The sequence below is a fragment of the Grammomys surdaster genome, unplaced genomic scaffold (assembly GCF_004785775.1).
Source record: "Grammomys surdaster isolate TR1022 unplaced genomic scaffold, NIH_TR_1.0 100, whole genome shotgun sequence".
NCBI classification, from domain to species: domain Eukaryota; kingdom Metazoa; phylum Chordata; class Mammalia; order Rodentia; family Muridae; genus Grammomys; species Grammomys surdaster.
The window spans coordinates 9,359,810-9,378,755 of record NW_021604579.1 but is presented as its reverse complement, the minus strand read 5'-3'; the positions used below and the strand labels follow the sequence as shown (position 1 = coordinate 9,378,755).

The 18,946-nt window shown below is 41.1% G+C and overlaps 1 pseudogene; it reads left to right on the top strand.

The window, feature by feature from the left end:
* The first annotated feature begins 10,570 nt into the window (after positions 1-10,570).
* LOC114637487 lies at positions 10,571-12,762 on the top strand (annotated as a pseudogene).
* Positions 12,763-18,946: the final 6,184 nt, after the last annotated feature.

Here is an 18,946-nt window from a genome sequence, read left to right as displayed (position 1 = left end):
TTTTTTTTTAATTTCTTTTTTTTTTTTGAACATGAAATGCTTTTTTTTATAGCATGTTTCACAAGGGGAGGGGGTAAGAGGGTCCAGGTGGTGGAAAAGTACAAAATCTTCTTGGCCTGTGCCTTGAAACATGTCATGGTCTATATGGTACACTGCCTTGAATTACGATCTACCTGCTGTTCTTCAGAAGATATGGTACACTGCTTGAGTTATGGTCTCCCTGCTATTCTTAAGAAGATATGGTACTCTGCTTTGAGTCTATCTGCAGTTGCTAAGCAGGATCTTGCAGTTGCCAAGCTTCAGAGGACATTGTGCAGGTGGGGAAAGGTAGGGGGTAAGGGTAAGGGCGAGGGTCCTGGCTTCTGGCATCTCCCCCTTCTCTGTTTAGTTAGAGAAGGCGTCTTATGTTCAATCCCAACTATGTGAGTTTTGAATTTGGATGTCTAATTATGGGGGGTCTTAGACAAGTTCACAACCACAAAACACTGATGTGAGACGAGTCACATCGATGGTCGAAGGCTTTAGGCTGTCGGCGATGGGCAACGTCAAGGGACTCTGATGTGGGTGAAAGGAGGGTGAGAGCCCTGTCTTAGGCCATGTAGGCTGCACCCACTCCCAGCACCACGCACTCCTTTTCGGCTGCATTGGGTGGGCCCCTGGGAAGTGGACCTACAATAATCCCGTCATTGGGCTAACTCACAGCCATCCTAGTCTCTTGTAAATGTTCAAGTTACCAACCATTTGTCAGTTTGGGGTGTAATATTGTCATAAAGGAAGGCTCCCCAATGTTAGCGGCCATATCAAGGGTGGCCTTGGTTTAGGAAAAAGCCAATTTTTGTTGTGGTGATCAAGAGGCCAAGCTCTCTAGCGAGAGAAATGAGGGCAAAGCCAGGCATACCAGGAACCCTTCTGGAGGGCATGGAAGTCTAGGGGTCGACCGTAGGGGGAGGCAGGGGAGCTGACAGCTGTGTCAGTCTCCTGCGGAGTCACTTAATAGCTGAGTAGTATTCCACTGTGTACATGAACCACATTTTCTGTTTCCATTCTTCTGTCATGGGACATCTGGGTTGTTTCCAGCTTCTGACTATCACAAACAAGGCTGCTATGAACATAGTGGAACATGTGCCCCTGTGGCATGGTGGGGCATCTTTTAGGTATATTCCCAAGAGTGGTATTGCTGGGTCTTCAGGTAGATCTATTTCCAATTTTATGAGGAACCTCCAAATTGATTTCCAGAGTGGTTGTACCAGTTTTCAGTTTCATCAGCAATGGAAGAGTGTTCCTCTTTCTCCACATCCTCACCAACATGTGCTTTCACCTGAGATTTTGATCTTAGCCATTTTGATTTGTGTAAGGTGGAATCTCATCATCGTTTTGAATTGCATTTCTCTGATCACTAAGGACTTTGAACATTTTTTTAGGTGTTTCTCAGCCATTCGAAATTCCACTGTTATGAATTCTCTGTTTAGTTTTATACCCATTTTTTGATTGGGTTGTTTGGTTTTTTTGGTGGTTAGCTTCTTAAGTTCTTTATATATTTTGGATATTAACCCTCTATCAGATGTGGGGTTAGCGAAGACTTTTTTTTCCCCCAATTTGTAGGTTGCTGATTTGTCTTATTGGCTATGTCTTTTGCCTTACAGAAACTTTCCAGTTTCATGAGGTCTCACTTATCAATTCTTGATCTTAGAGCATGGGCCATTGGAGTTCTGTTTAGAAAATTTTCCCCTGTGCTAATAAGTTCAAGGCTCTTCCCCACTTTCTTGTCTATTAGATTCAGTGTATCTGGTTTTATGTTGAGGTCCTTGATCCACTTGGACTTGAGCTTTGTGCAAGGAGATAAATAAGAGTCTATTTTCATTTTTCTACATATTGACAGCCAGTTAGACCAGCACCATTTGTTGAAGATGCTTTCTTTTTTCCATTGTATATTTTTGGCTTCTTTGTCAAAGATCAAGTACCTGTAAGTGTGTGGATTTATTTCTGGGTCTTCAATTCTATTCCATTGATCAATGTGTCTGTCTCTGTACCAATACCATGCAGTTTTTTATCACTAGTGCTCTGCAGTAAAGCTTTAGGTCAGGGATGGTGATTCCCCCCAGTCATTCTTTTATTGTTAAATATTGTTTTCGCTATTCTGTGTTTTTTTTTTTTTTTTTGCCTTTCCAGATGAATTTGAGAATTGCTCTTTCTATGTCTTTGAAGAATTGTGTTGGGATTTTGATGGGAATTGCATTGAATCTGTAGATTGCCTTTGGTTGGATGGCCAATTTTACTATGTTAATTCTGCCCATCCATGAGCATGGAATATTTCTCCATTTTCTGAGATCTTCTTCGATTTCTTTCTTGAGAGACTTGAAGTTATTTCCATACAGATCTTTCACTTGTTTGGTTAGAGTTACCCCAAGATATTTTATATTATTTGTGGCTATCATGAAGGGAGTTGTTTCCCTAATTTCTTTCTCAGCCTGTTTACCATTTGTATAAAGGAAGGCTACTGATTTATTTGAGTTAATTTTATATCTGGCCACTTTGCTGAAGTTGTTTATCAGCTGGAGAAGTTCTCTGGTAGAGTTTTTGGGGTCGCTTATGTGTACTATCATATCATCTACAAATAGTGATACCTTTATTTAATCTTTGCCAATTTGTATTCCCTTGATCTCTTTTTGTTGTCTTATTGTTCTAGCTAGCACTTTTTGAGTACTATATTGAATAGTTACAGGGCATGCTCATGGTACTCACTAATAAGTGGATATTAGCAAATAAAAAAGTACAGAATACCCAAGATATAGTCCACAGAACTCAAAAAGGTCAACAAGCTGAAGGGCCCAAGTGAGGATGCCTCAGTCCCACTTGGGAGAGAGAAGAAAGAAATCACAAGTTGGGAGAGAGAAAGGGACCAGGGAGGAAAAGTGGACTGGACCAGGGGTTGGTGGGAAGAGGGGAACCTGATCTGGTATTGGGTGAGGGAAAAGGACTGAAGCCCTGAGGGCCAGCAGAAAGAATGGAAACAGGCAACCTTGGGAGTTAAGAGGTTGTAGGGATCCTTCAGAGACCTGGGAGCTGAGAGAAGGGACCCTAGATGAAATGTGAAATGCCTGACAGTAGGGAGAGTGAAGTTATAGAGCCCACCTCCAACAGGAAGACAGGGCATCAAGTGAGGGAGGATGTTGCCATCCCACAGTCAAAATCCTGACTCTTAATTGTTTTTGTCTGAAAGAACTGAAGGGATGGAAATGGAGAGGAGCTTGAGGAAAAGAAGATTCAGTGACAGACCCAAAGTGGGATCCAGCTCTAGGGACACTATTACTGAGGTTATGGAGCGCTCAAAAAAGGGACCTCTCATGACTGCCTTCCAAAAGACCCAACAAGCAGCTGAAAGAATAAGATGCAGATACTTGTACACAACCAATGAACAGAAGCTGCTGATCCCTGTGGTTAAATTAGGGAAAAGCTGGAAGAAGCTGAGGAGGAGAGCGACCCTGTAGGAGGACCAGCAGTCTCAATTAACCTGGACCCTTACGACCTTTCAAACACTAGACCACAAACCAGGCAGCATACACCAGCTGATATGAGGCCCCCAACACATATACAAGCAGAGGACTGCTGGGTCTGAGTTTAGTCAGAGAAGATGCACTTAACCCTCAAGAGACTAGAGGTCCAGGGAGTTTAGAGGTCTGATGGGGTAGGGAATGAGGGGTGGGGACATCCTTATGGAGACAGGGGGTGGGGAGGAGGTATGGTGTTGGGAGCCGACTCTGAGCAGAAAGTGGCTATCATCTTTGCAGCCATCTTGAGCCATATACCCTGACAAGAGACTTGTTTTCAACAGCCTACAACAGCTGAGCACACTCTGATAATTATCTTGATCCTTTCAATCAAGGCCAGGCAGTGGTGACACACGCCTTTAATCCCAGCACTTGAGAGACTCAAGGTGAGACTCAAGGAGAGACTCAAGGAGAGATTAAAGGCAGGACTCAAGGCGAGACTTGGGGAGAGATATAAAAGGAGAGACTTGAGGAGAGAACAGGACCGATTCCGTCTCCAGAGCAGACTCAGCAGACTCTGTCTCATCTCCATTCTTCGAGTCTCTCATCCCTCCATCCCCACTCTCTCTGTTGCTAGACCCCGACCCACAGATTGAAGCAGCAGCTCGGGCAGATACGTGAGGCAGCTCAGGGTGCTACAAAGTGGTGCTCAATGCAAGGCAGCAAGAACGAGAGACCCAGTGAGAAACGGTACCAGAAGAAGGGTTGACTGAAAATTCAGAAGTGAAACAGAGGTGATTGCCGTGGGAACCTGCTGTGTGGAGACCAGTAGGTCATAGTAGTGATAATGGGGCAAGTAATAAGTCAGCCTGAATACAACTCTCCTACCAACAGGGCTTAGCTATGGCAGCTGCCATGCAAGGACAATCAGTAAGAGATTTTTTGGCAAGCAGAGACAAAAAGGCCTGTTTTAAATGTGGCAAGCCTGGACACTTTGACAAAGATTGCAAGGCAGAAAATAGTTTAACCCAGAGACAGCCTAGAAAACAGCCTGGCCTATGCCCATGTTGCAAATGTGGAAGGCATTGGGCTAGTGAATGTAGGTCCAAGACCAGCAAACAACAACCCCTTCCAGAACTTAGTCGAGCAACCCCAGGAAGCTCAGGACTGGACCTCAGTTCTGCCGCCCACACAGTATTAACCCCAGAAATGGGACCTCAGGCCTTACCCACTGGAGTGTTTGGACCACTCTATCCAAATATGTTTGGCCTGATAGTGGGAAGAAGCAGTGCTACTATGCAGGGACTATAAATTTTTTCTGGAGTTAATTTTGTAATCGCCATGCATTTGTTTTTCCATCTCGTACTGCGCATGCATCTATAAAGGAAGCATTGCTAGTTTTCACTGATGGGTCCTCATCAGGAACGGCTGCTTATGCCTTTAAGGATCAAGTAATTTCCTTTGCTACATCAGCTGTGTCAGCTCAATTGGTTGAATTACATGCTGTTGTTGGTGTGTTTCAAACATTTCCAAATCAAACCATTAATATTTACACAGATAGTTCATATATAGCTCAATCTATTCCTCTGCTAGAAACTGCTGCACAAATAAAGCACTCCTCAGAAGCAGCCGATTTGTTTTTACAGTGCCAACAATTAATTTTGAGGAGAAAGTGTAAATTCTTTATAGGACACCTGAGAGCCCACACTGGGCTACCAGGTGCTCTTGATGAAGGAAACACCAAGGCAGATCTAGCCACTCTATAGCTGCAGTGACTTTATCAGACCTGCCATCTAACTTAGAACAGGCCATAAAGGCTCATGAGTTACATCACCTTAATTCTAAAACTTTAAAGGTCATGTTTAAAATTACCAGAGAACAAGCTAGACAAATTTTCAAACAATGTCAATCATGTGTTAAACTTTTACCAGTTCCTCATTTAGGTGTGAATCCAAAGGGACTGATACCAAACAGTCTCTGGCAAATGGATGTTACCCATTATAATGAATTTGGAAATCAAAAATATATACATGTATGTGTAGATACATACAGTGGTTTCATTTATGTAACATTACAAAATGGAGAAGCAAGCAAACATGTGATCAATCATATGCTTGCTACAATCTCTGTATTGGGTGTGCCAAAACAGATCAAGACTGACAATGGCCCAGGTTATACAAGCTCCAGTTTCCACCAATTTTGTGAAAAATTGGGAATACTACATAAAACGGGTATTCCATATAATCCACAGGGCCAAGGTATGGAAGAAAGGGCACATCAAACCATTAAATGTCATTTTGAAAAAATTAAAAATGGAGAATGGTACCCTACTAAGGAATCCCCCAGAAATATCCTTCATCACACGCTCTTTATTTTAAATTTTTTAACTTTGGATTCTGAAGGAAAATCTGCTGCAGATAGATTCTGGCATCCTGATACCAAAAAATTTTGCAACAGTCCTCTGGAAAGACCCATTAACTGGAACCTGGAATGGACCAGATCCAGTGCTTATCTGGGGAAGAGGTTGTGTCTGCATATATTCCCAAACGGCAGATTCCACACACTGGCTGCCAGAGAGACTGATCAAACAAATAGACAACAATAACAAATCCAGGGAGGAGAAACCCCCTGAGAAGCATATTTTTTCTTTACAGGGAGCATGAAGATGCTTCACAATTGTCTTCAAACAGGAGTGGATCAACCAGCATACCAGACAGTTCTCAGTGCGAAGAAGACATCACCACCCACACCTCCAGGGTGGCTCTATTGGACTTTTGATTCCCTGATTTATGATTTAGTGGGGTACATTGTTTAGACTCAGGAGAAAACCCATTACCACAGTTACTATAATTGTTTTTTGGGTTTAGGATTGACTGGAACAGGAATGGGGATTTTATTTGTTTTGTTAAGATCAAAGCTATGATCAGTTCTGTACTTCTATAGATTTAGATATACAAAGAATGGAATCTGCTATAATGCATTTGTAAAATTCATTATCCTTCTTAGCTGAAATAGTGCTACAGAATAGAAGAGGCTTATACTTTTTACTCCTCCAACAGAGGGAGTTATGTGCTACCCTAAAAAGAGAGTTGCTTTTGCAATAACCATTCAGGCATTGCTAAGTCTCTTGTCTCTTGGGTTCACGCTGTTCAACAAACTGATGGCTTTTGTACAACAATAGATAGACACTATTCAAACGAAACCCATACAGGTCCGTTATTACAGGCTGGAAGTAGGGGACTCCAAAACCTCTGTCATCAAGACTGACGAGGATTAACCCCTAACTTATGCGCTAAGCCAGATAGTCAATGACGGGTAAGAGAACACTTCAAGACCCTTGCCCCAAACTGGGAGGCCTTACCATCCTAAGACAGGAGCTCAACCAATGGCTGTTGAGTATCCAGAGATGGGAAAGGGAGGCTGGGGTCCTTTGTTCCAACCTAAGACAGGCACGGTTTCCGTGAGTTTTCCCAGCCTTCCCTTTTGAAAACAAATTTTAAAAGGGGGACCTGTTGGAAGCCGACTCTGAGCAGAAAGTGGCTATCATCTTTGCAGCCATCTTGAGCCATATACCCTGACAAGAGACTTGTTTTCAACAGCCTACAACAGCTGGGCACACTCTGATCATTATCTTGATCCTTTCAATCAAGGCCAGGCAGTGGTGACACACGCCTTTAATCCCAGCACTTGAGAGACTCAAGGTGAGACTCAAGGAGAGACTCAAGGAGAGATTAAAGGCAGGACTCAAGGCGAGACTGAGGAGAGATATAAAAGGAGAGACTTGAGGAGAGAACAGGACCGATTCCGTCTCCAGAGCAGACTCAGCAGACTCTGTCTCATCTCCATTCTTCGAGTCTCTTGTTCCTCTGTCCCCACTCTCTCTCTTGCTAGGCCCTGACCCGTGGACCGGAGCAGCAGAACGGGCCGTTACAGTATGGGATGTGGAATAGTTGGAGGGTGTACTAGGAGGGGAATAAAATTTGGAGTTTAAAATAAATAAATTAATTTTTCAAAAAAGCAATTTGTCACTGTAGCAAAATAGCAAGAGAAATGATGTAAGGGAGGAAAGGCTTATTTTGGCTCAGTTTCAGAGGTTTGTTCATTGTCAATTGGCTCCTTTGATATGGGCTAGTGTTGAGACAGAACATCATGGTGGGGAGTACAAAACTGTTCACCTCAGCACAGCCAGAAAGCTGATAGGAAGTGAGGGAAGGTCAGGAAATGATATATTCTTCAAGCACACATCCCTAGAGACCCACTTCCTTTAATAAGGTCCCATCTTCTAACAGTTCACCCAGTAAGAACTCATCCATGGATAAGTTTATCAGTGAAGTTAGTGTCATTGTCATTGTTTGCTTTCTATTGCTATGATGATAGGCTGAAAAAGCAACTAGGAGACAAAGGGATTTATTTGACTTATGGGTCCTGATCAGTCTATCATTAAGGGAAGCCATGGAGGAATGTTACTTGCTGGCTTGCTCTCCCTAACTTTCTCAGCTTGCTTTTGTATACAACCCATGACTACCTGCACAGAAGTGTCACAACCCATAGTAGGATCCTCCTGCATCAATTATTAATCAAGAAAATGCTCCATAGACTTGCCACCGAGCCAATCTGATGGAAGCATTTTCTCAATTATGTTCCCTTTCCCCAAAAGCAAAGACAAAAAACCCAAAAACACTAACCAGCATAGTCCTCATGATCTAAACACCTCTCAAAAGTACCATAAGCTATGTACCAAGTTTCTAAGCCTTTGTCAGTAGCTAAGCCTTTGGGGTAATGCTTCATATATATACTGTAACAGAGAAGTAAAGAACTTATCACAAAGCCACAAAGTTAGTAAAGCCTCAGAACCACACATTTGCATGTATGTATGTATGTATGTATGTATGTATGTATGTATGTATGTGAATTATATGCATGCCTGATGCTCCCACTCCCAAAGGCCAGAAGATGGCACTGGATCCCCTGGAACCAGACCTACAGATGATTGTAAGCTGCCATGTGGATGCTGGGAACAGAACCTGTGTCTTCTATAAGAGCAGCAAGTACTGCTTACCTGTTGGGCCATTTCTCCAGCCCCTTTCTAAATATTAAGTATTTCTATGATACAATGGCTCCCATTTAAAGGGGGGAGATTAAATAGGATTATGCTTTGACTATGAACTGGTACCAACTGAAAGTATGTCACTTTATTATTAATGATAATGATAGTTATACAGATCACTTGAACATCTTCACATACTAAGCAGCACAAACAACATTTTTAAAATTAAATTTTAACTGAAGAGTACCTCTTCACAGTTGATGGCTTCTAGCAGGAGGGTGGGTAAGGACTCAATTTTCTCTAAGGGGCTGGCCGCTGGAAGGGTGACAGTACTCCAGTGGGTATATGAACATCACGATTTGGACTTGGTGAGCTTTTTTTGGAGTGGAGAGGACACAACAGTGGGAGGAATGGGAACAAGTGTGATGGGGGGGCATTGTACAAAACTCCCAAATAATTATTAAAAATATTATGGAAAAATTGAATTTTAAATTAGGATAGTTTTAGACTTTTAGAAAGCTGAGTACAGAGTAGTACAGAGTTCTCATGTTGAACCAGATCTCCCCCTATTATTAAGTCAAACATTCCTGTGGTGTGTTATTACAATTAATGAACCAGCAGATTTATTACTGATAAGTTGGTAGTATGCTTGTGTTTCCTCATGTTTTTTTTTTCCCCTAATCTCCTTTTCTGTCCCATAAGCTCATCCAGCATCTTAATTATATTGACTCTCTGGGCCTCTTTGACTTGAACATTTTTTCAGATTTTTGTTTTGTTTTTTATTACCACAATATTTTGAAGTCCACCAGTCGAGTATGTTAAAGTTCTGTGGGAATTTGCTTAATTATCTTGACTTGATTAAACAGATTGAACAGCTCAAAGGTTGTTAGAGAAAGAACATAGCCATGGAGTGCCATTCTCATCCTGTCACTGATAACTCTTGGTGTTGATTTCAAACGTCCACCTGAAGCCATGTTTGTGAGCCTTTCCTTCTGTAAATGTCTTCTTGGCTCTTTCAGTGCTCTGTATAGACACTGTGGACCAAAGTCACTGTGTGTAAGGAGTGTGAAAGCTCTTCTTCCTGTGAGGCATACTCTCTGCATCACATGCTTGGAACTCTGAGTGAGAGATCTGTTCTCAGTGCCATCTACTGATAGCAACATGGACCCAGATCTCTGTTTCCATCTTACTGCTCGGCTTGTTCTATTGTTGGTCCTTGTAGATTCTTTCAGTCTGTGTGATCCTTTGCCATATCCACCAGTGCCTGTGTGCATATACTTGCAATAATTTCTTACTTTTTAATTCTGTGACACAGTTCAGACTTATCATTTCTTGTCCCAGTCTTAGAATGAGCCATTTGTCCAAGAAGCCCTAGAGCTGAGACCTGCCCACTCATGTGCTCATTGTTGCTAGGATGTCATTCTGCTAGGAACTCTTAGCTGAGGAAACAGAGGAATACACATGTACACACTAACCCGTGCACATACACGTATCTGAAAGTGTTTCTATATGCAGCCAGCAGTATCGACTTTAAATTAAACATGTGTTTCTAATATCCCTAATTAACCCAGGCTAGCCTGCGACTTCTGGCTAACGAAAGGAACTTCATGTACTTAGCTTTATTTCATCCTGTGGGATATATAGATTTTCTCATTTTATAGATGAAAAAACTTAGAGTTGGAGATTATACTTAGTGTTTCAAGACACTGTCAGTAAGAGGCGAGACTAGGGCACGCTGGCTCTTTTGCAGGTCTTCATTGAATTTCTATCTTTTTCAGGTGCCATAAGTGGTTTTGGCTGTGCACAGAAATACATTTTGCACTGAGAAGGAAGAGTGTTTATGAGTTAAAACACATTGGAAGCATATGTGTATTCCCACAAGTGCCACTACCACACCACTCCCTCACTGCAAGAGCTGGAGGATGCTTAGTCAGTGGCTTTTCTCTTGGGTGAAAGGAGCACTAGATGCTGATGTGGTTGAAATGGATAGAATTTCTATACAAAATATAATTATTCTGGAGAATTACAACAGGGGATGAGGGTGGTGGGGTTGTCACCTTTTGATAACAACAGGGGAAAACGCAGTCTCATAGCTGAGGAGAATAGGTATATAGACCCCAAAAAAGCCATGAACCAGAATCTGACTACTGGAGAAGTTTAGAAATAGAAGAGATCAATAAAATTATGTAGTCAGCATACAAAAATGCTACCCAATCACCCGTGGGTTATCCAATACCAAGCAGGCAGCTCTAAAAATATAAATATGAGCAACATTAAATGGATACACTGGATTGTACTCATACATATAAACGTATATATAAGTATAACAGTGGTAATTAAAGAGAAAAGATGGGGAGTTAGGGGAGAGGCCGGGGGAGTGAGTGTGGGCAAACACATTTTATGAAATTTTCAAATTTCATACATTAGTAAAGAGACTACAGTTTTTTTTTTAAAAAAACTTTATTTATTTATTTATTTATTATAAGTACACTGTAGCTGTCTTCAGACACCCCACAAGAGGGCATCAGATCTCATTGCAGATGGTTGTGAGCCACCATGTGGTTGCTGGGATTTGAACTCATGACCTCTGGAAGAGCAGTCAGTGCTCTTAACTACTGAGCCATCTCACCAGCCCCGAGACTACAGTTTTTAAAAAGAAAGAAAAACGGTGCTCAGTTTCTAACTGCCTCCATTGACAAAGCAATACAATTATGGAAAATCTTCGAAAGAGACAAAAGACCAGAAGATAAAACTTGGGATAGAAAGATGACAGAGAGGTCCTACTATGTTTCAAGTGTCCAGCTTTAGGCCATGGATCTGCTGGATGAAGCCAGTCCATGAAGACCATTTCCCATGGTGAATGCATACCACACCCACCCAAGTTCTATTAATAGTGATTATGAAACTTGTTTATATGCAGATGATTCTCAGATTAACTTTTGGCATCTGGAAGTTACAGATAGGGATTTTGATACTGTGGAGTTTGAGTCTGTCATTATGGAAGCACTCACAGAGGTTAGTACAGCAGCCAAATTCCATCCAAACAGCTGTAACACATCTGTATGCAGCATCTGTTTCATGACATGAGGGCATCTGCTTCCATGATGGGCATTCTAAGTTGTTAGGAGAATAGGAAGATTCTGGTAATAGGTCATTTTGTCTCCTCAGAGCATCTCCTCTATTTCTGGTGTAAAATCCTGTCATAGTGGTCACTGTATGATGACCAGAGAGTTATTTGTCAGTCAAAATTAAAATATGGAAAGCAGGCAAGTATTTGGAAACATACCAAGTATGTGAACATCTCTGAAGTAAATTTTGCTCTCTGTATGAAAATGACTGCATATTTGGCAAATTTGAATGGTCTTGGAATAGACTTTATAGGGGGGGTTCATGGCTGAATCTTATAATAATTTCTTCAGAAATTCTTACAGAAGAACAGCTGAGCTATAACCCAGAAGTATCACCAAAAACCAACCAACCAACTAAACAAACAAACAAAAGCAGTAAGCTTCACAGTTTAAAAGTTTTAATTACATTTTTTTATTTTTATAAATATATGTATACATTACACGCATGAACACACATAGAGTGTGCACATGTGCACCACAGTTCACATGCGGAGAAGAGTGACTTGTGGGGATTGGTTCTCACCTTCCATCTCGTGGGTCTCAGGAGTTGAACTCTGCCTGTCAGGCTTGGCAGCATGTGCCTTCATCTGCTGAGCCATCTTACCAGCCCTTCACACAGTTCAGGAAACACACCAACTCCATGAAAACAGCAAGCAAAAGAAAGATGTACACATTGGTAGGCTAGACATCTGTGAGAAAATTCTTCATTTTCTTCATTTTCTTGGAGCTGGCACTCCAAGATTATTTTTGTAGGTTTCACATTCTGTGTATTTCAAGGAAAAGTGGCTATTGGCATTTCCAGCAAAAGAGCACACTTCCTACTTAGCTAAGATAACTGACTCTAACAGTCGTACCTATGAAAAACAGACTCATTGAGGCATCCCTTTCCAGTGTTTGAGGGTGTGCCATTTCACATACATTTTAAACTTAACTTTGTTTTTGTAAGGCTTATTATTTTAAATTATGTTTACAAATGTGAGTCTATCTGTAAGTATGTGCATGTGACTGCAGGTGCCCACGGAGGCTAGAAGTATCAGATCTCCCTAGAGCTGGAGCTACAGGTTGTGGTGAAGTACCTGGTGTGGGTTCTGGGAACTGAACTCATGTACACTCTTAACCACTGAGCCATATCTGCAGCCCCATTGACACATTGTCATCATCGCATGAAAAAAAAAAAGCTGTGTAAATTCATCTTGATGAGGATGAGGTCTCCACATCTACCAGCCATTTAAAAAGGCTTCTTGTACCATCTTGTCTTTTGGCTAGCTTGAACTGTTCCAGGGGATGTGATGCCCTCTTCTGGCCTCCACAAGCACTGCATGCACATGGGACACAGACACATATCCAGGCAAAACATTCATTTCCACATCCACATTTATTTTTGTTGTTGTTGTTATTTGGTTTTTGTTCTTTTGGATTTTTTTTGAGACAGAGCTTTCCTACTTGATATGTAGACCAGGCTGACCTCAAACTTACAGAGACCTGCCTGCCTCTGCTTCCCAAGTGCTGAGATTAAAGGTGTGTTCTACTACAGCTGGCCCACTTTTTTTTTTTCAGTTAAAAAAATAAAATGAGCCGGGCAGTAGTGGCACACGCCTTCAATCCCAGCACTTGGGAGGCAGAGGCAGGTGGATTTCTGAGTTCGAGGCCAGCCTGGTCTACAGAGTGAGTTCCAGGACAGCCAGGGCTACACAGAGAAACCCTGTCTTGAAAAACCAAAATAATAATAATAATAATAATAATGATAAAATGAGCTCAGGGCCAGCCTGGGCTTCTTAGCACCTACTGAATAAAAGTGACAAAGAGAAGGGGAGATGGAAACAGCTTTACTTTGAGGAGACAAGAACATCCAAGGCACAAGACTGAAAGATACCTGTTCACAGTAGATCATTTTCTTGAAATGGCCCTGAACTCAAGTTTGGGGAGTTTGAGATTACAGTGTGTTGATGTCACGCACACTCTGTTAAGGAGCAAGTTATTTTCCGAAGGTCTATCGTTAGTTATCTGTCACTAGCCTACTAAGAAGCTATTAAAGTTTCTCTTGCATTTTTCTAAAAGCTCTATACTTTCTTCTTAAATTTATAAAGACTATTGAGTCTTATGTTTTGTTGATGACTGAAATAGGATTTTACTATGTAGCCCAGGCTGGCCCTGAGCTCACAATCATCTTTTCTTCACTTCCCAAGTACAGGGATTATAGTTATACATCAGCATGCCCCATCAAATGTTTGAGTTTTTTTCTTGTGTGTGTGTGAGAGAGGGCGGATGGGTAATGTGTATTTTGTGTGTGTGTGTTGTGTGTGTGTGTGTTTGTGTTATGTGCAGTTCCTCAATTGCTGTCTGCTTTATTCACTGAGACAGGATCTCTCAATTGAACCTAGAGCTAGCCCATGTGGCTAGCCTGGCCATCTTGCTCTGGGATTTCCCTGTCTCCACCTTCCTACTGCTGAAGTTACAGGCAGTATAAACCATAAATCCTGTGGGTGTTGGAGAGCTGAACTCTGGTCTTCACACTTTTCTGATATATTAGTTACTTTTCTGTTACTGTGACAAAATACCATGATCAAAACAACTTATAGAAGAAAAAGTTATTTTGGTTTATAGTTCCAGCTGGAGCATCCATACCAACAAGGAAGGCATGGCATACTGGCAGAAGCAGGAAGCTGGCTGGCTCCCTCTGCCTCCTACATAGGAAGCAGAGAGAGCAGAAGTCAGGTCACTCCATAAATTCTCAAAGCCTGCCTCCAGTGACTCCTCGCTCCAGCAAAGCTTCACTACAAAAAGTTCCATAACATCTCCAAACAATGCAACCACCTGGGGCTCAAGTGCTCAAGTGCAGGAACCCATGGGGGATGTCGCCCATTCAAATTCTCATGCCTGGCAAGCACTTTAACCACAGAGCTATCTTCCTATTTCACTGTTGTATATTTTTAAATTAATTCATAAACAGAAATGCTTTAGAAAGGTAATCTGTGCCTCTAATAAAAATTTTCCTTAAACATTTGAAAGATTGAAACATCAACCATGCTATCTTACCTTAAACATTTGAAAGATTGAAACATCAACCATCCAGGCTGACCTGGAACTAACTAGGTATATCAGACTAGTCTCAAACTCTTGGTAATCCTCCTGGGTGCTGGTATTTTAGACATGGGCACCATGTCTTTTAAGATGTATTGAAAGGCCTGTTTTCTCCTATTCCACCTTCAGTGGTAAGCAATAAATTGGGAAAGTCCTTCTGAAAAAAAAAAAAACAAAAAAAAAAAAAAAAAAAAAAAAAAAAAAAAAAAAAAAAAAAGAAACATCAACCATGCTATCTTCATAAAATGTTATGGCCTCTTTCTTCTTAGAAAGGGAAGGACTGGGGAGCTGGTGATTACGAAATGAAGAAATGCCAGGCAGTGGTGGTTCAAACCTTTAATTCCAGCACTCAGGAAGCAGAAGCAGCTGGATCTCTGTGTGTTGGAGGCCAGCTTGGTCTACAAAGGGCATTCCAGGACAGCCAGGACTACAAAAAGAAACCCTGTCTCAAAAAAAACAAAAACAAAACAAAAAAATAAATAAATAAATAAAAGAAAAGAAGAAAAACTTAGGGAACACTGAATATACATAATGCTCCTCTTTTAAATTTGTGTTTGTTTATTAAGGTAATTGAGAAAGCCTTCAACAAAAATCAGTTCAACTTTCCAGTTTCTTTTCTAGGATGCTCATTCCTATCCTTGAAAAGGCTATTAGTAGGATGTGTGTCTATGTTTGAAATGCATCATTTTACTTACCTGGTAAGAGGAGAGACTTGGTTCATTCTTTCTGTTTCCAGAAGCTGAATCACAGCCTGCAACGTGCCTGGTAACAAGTTAACACTTTTTTTTTTTTTTTTTGCAAGAAAGTGGTCTGATGGAGAGTAAGGGGGGAAAGAACGCTGTTCTGAAAGATAGGCAGCAGTCACTGTGGAGCACTCACACTGAGTAAGTCGAGTAAGCTTGAATGGCTCAGGCATCATCTTCATTCAGATCACACATTGAAGTAGTTTAAATTAACTAAAGCACTTGCAGAAAGCTGGTGATGTAACCAGGATTTAACCAAGTGGGCTTATAAAGAGATTGCTTACAGAGATGTGGGGCAAACGGGAAGATAAAGATTTTTAAGATCCAAATAGGTCTGAAGCCTGAGTAGTAGAGTGTGCTTAGCATGAGTGAGGTCTTGGGTTCAGTATTCAGCACCAAAAACTAAAGAACACAGCCAGAAGCCTTTAACCTCCTATAGTCCTGACACCTAGGCTCGGCTAAAATTAATTATATTTAAGTAATTAGGCTGTGAGAAGACAGTATAAACCACAGATGTAAGCTGTCACTCTATGTAAGGGGAAAAAATAAACAAGTCAAAAAAAAAGTCTCACACACACACACACACAAACAAGTCACCACACTTATCACATATAGTGAGTGACATTCAATAGTTGGAGGCAGATGTTCGTATGTACTGGAGGTGTAATGGTATTCAACAGACATACCTTCTTAAACAGCAGTGGTTCAATGGTTGAGTTTATTTTTTCACTCATTCATGTCTAACCATAAAGACCCTTTCTGTTTTAAAGAGTTATACTTCTGAAATTTTGCGCACAAAGTAGTTGTTGTAGTTAAGCAGTCAGGGTGATTTTAAGGTTACATTTGTTTTTAACTGCTATCTAAAAGCACAAAATTGTACATGTTAGTGGGATATTGTGTGGTGTTTATTTAAATATATAGATTTCTGTCTTGTCAAACATTTCCTTGTGGTGAAAACATCCACGATCTTCTCTTCTAGCCTTCTAGCGGTGCTCATTATCGTTAGCCGCGGTCACCTGCTACTGAGCACGCAGCCGCTCTTGCTCCTCTCTTTAAGGCAAGTGTAGAACTCAGCGATCGGTTGCTCTCCACGTGTTCGCTTCTCTCCTCTCCCTCGCCTCAGGTGGCCACCACTCTAGTTGTCACTCTGAGATAAATTTCATATCCCAGAGGTTAGGCAGATCGTGTAACACTTGTTTTTTGTGTCCCGTTATTTCAATCAACATAATGATCTCCAGTTGCTTCTACATTAAGTCGGGGTAATTTTACTAGACTATGGGTGTTTCATAGAACTGTGTCCTCCTATTTAACTATGCCCTATATTTATGTACTTCAGATGAAGAAAACTATTCTCTTGGGGCTCTAATGATGAAACCAGAGAAATCAGCAACAAGTTGAGCAGAAAATTAAAACTATATTTGAACAAAGGTGTAAAGCAGGTTTTCTGTGTTTTAAATATATTAGTAGTGAATCTTAAAACATCTTAGAAAAATTAATTATTTAAAAGAATATTTTGTAAATTTGCACATACCACTTCATTGTTCTATTCCATGTGAAAATACATTTATTTAGAATCTGACTTTTTTAAAAAAAATCTTTAGAGAAAGACTGGAGAAGTTATCACACTAGATATTCAGTAAGACTGGCAGTTTCTTTCTCCTGAGAGACTGAGTTTTTCTGTAGTTGATGGACTATGTCTGAAAACTGACATTGGTATAGAAAATGGTAAAAATACATTTTGGGAGAAATTGCAAAAAAATCAAATTAAATTAACTAGCTCTAGTAACTAAAAACATCTATGAGGAAAAGATTTTTTATATATTGCATAAAGTAAGTTAAATTTGAAAAATATGCTTGATATGAATATATTTTAGAGTACCATGTGCACTGAACTTATTTCTCATGTTCTCCTTTCCTGCCTGTTTCTACAAATGTATAGAAATAGTTTGTATTTATAAGAGAATCTAAGCAATCAAATGACAGTGGCATCGTATCATAGACCAAATCTGCTGGTTCGTCTGGTATTTACTGATACAGGCACTTTGGGTTGAATCTCCACAGTGCTGAAGCTGAGCATGACTCCCCTCAGCCAGACAAAACCATAGTGATTATTTAAAAGATTATGGCACCCTTCATTAGAACCAGTGAGGTTCAATAATGAAGGTAAGAAGTCATTTGATTCATAGTATATATACATGTGATACATGTATACATAAAATACAGTCTGTTGTAATGATGCAATCAGCAGAATCTGCTATTAGATTATAACAGTGAGCCTGCGCATGTGCACGTGCTCGTGCACACACACACACACACACACACACACACACACACACACAGTAAGAAGGTTGATAATCCTAAGCAATGTGGATGATGGTAGGCTATTAACTAAGGCAAGAAATGCAGCAGTGAAACAGGTTTTATGGAATAAAGATTGAGCGTTTGGCTTGACACATAAATTTTAGATGCCTGTTAGGCACACCATAAGAGTCGTCAAATAAAGAGTTGTACAAATGAGTTTCAGAAGAACCTAGAATTCCTTGGGGGTAGATTTCTAGTAGTAGAGTTGCTGGGTCAAAGGTTATGTGCATGTTTACAGTGTTGTCCTGGAGCCAGCTGGCTAAGATGGAGGGTGCAACAAATTGAACAGAAATGGTGAGCATGCAGCCCTCTGAGGGGAAGCGGCAGTTGAAAATTAAAGGCAGAAGTACTGGTTCGTAGTCACCACTTATGGGGATACAGCTCACCACAGAGAAACGAGAAGACATGGTGGCAGGCAAGTGGCTTCCTGGCAGGGCAAGTGTGCAACTGGAACACTAGCTACAACTCAAAGACCATGAGGCAGAGATTGGTCAGGAATGGGCCAGGCTATAACCCCCAAGGCCCGCCCTCACTGACCTACTTCCTCCAGTCAGGCTCCCCCTCCTGAAGGTTTCACAACTTCCCCCAAACACTACAGCTATCTGGGACCAAGTTAAAGACTGTGCTGGACACTTCACTTTCAAACCGTTTGTTCTAGTGTGCTTTCTGTTTGCTGTGATAAACAATAACCCAAAGCAACTTTGGGAGGAGAGAGTTTATTTCATTTTACAGATTATAGGCCATCATTTTGGGAAGTCAAGGCAGAAGCTTGAAGCAGGAACTGCAGAGGAAAGCTGCTTCGGGGCTTACTCATCTACCTTCTATATAGCCCAGGACACCTAACCAGGCACGACACTGTCTACAGTTGGCTAGCCCTTACTATATCAATTACCAGTTAAGAACCCCATGAACAGCCATGCCCAGAGCCCAACCTGATGCGACCAATTCTTCAATTGTGGTTCTCTCTTGGCAGTGTCAAGTTGATAGCTTACTATGACACCATGCCATAAATGAAGTTATATAGAGCTGAAGTTTCCTTTACTGGAGCATTTTAAACTACTAATTCAATTGATTTAATAGCTATTCAGCTGCTTGGAT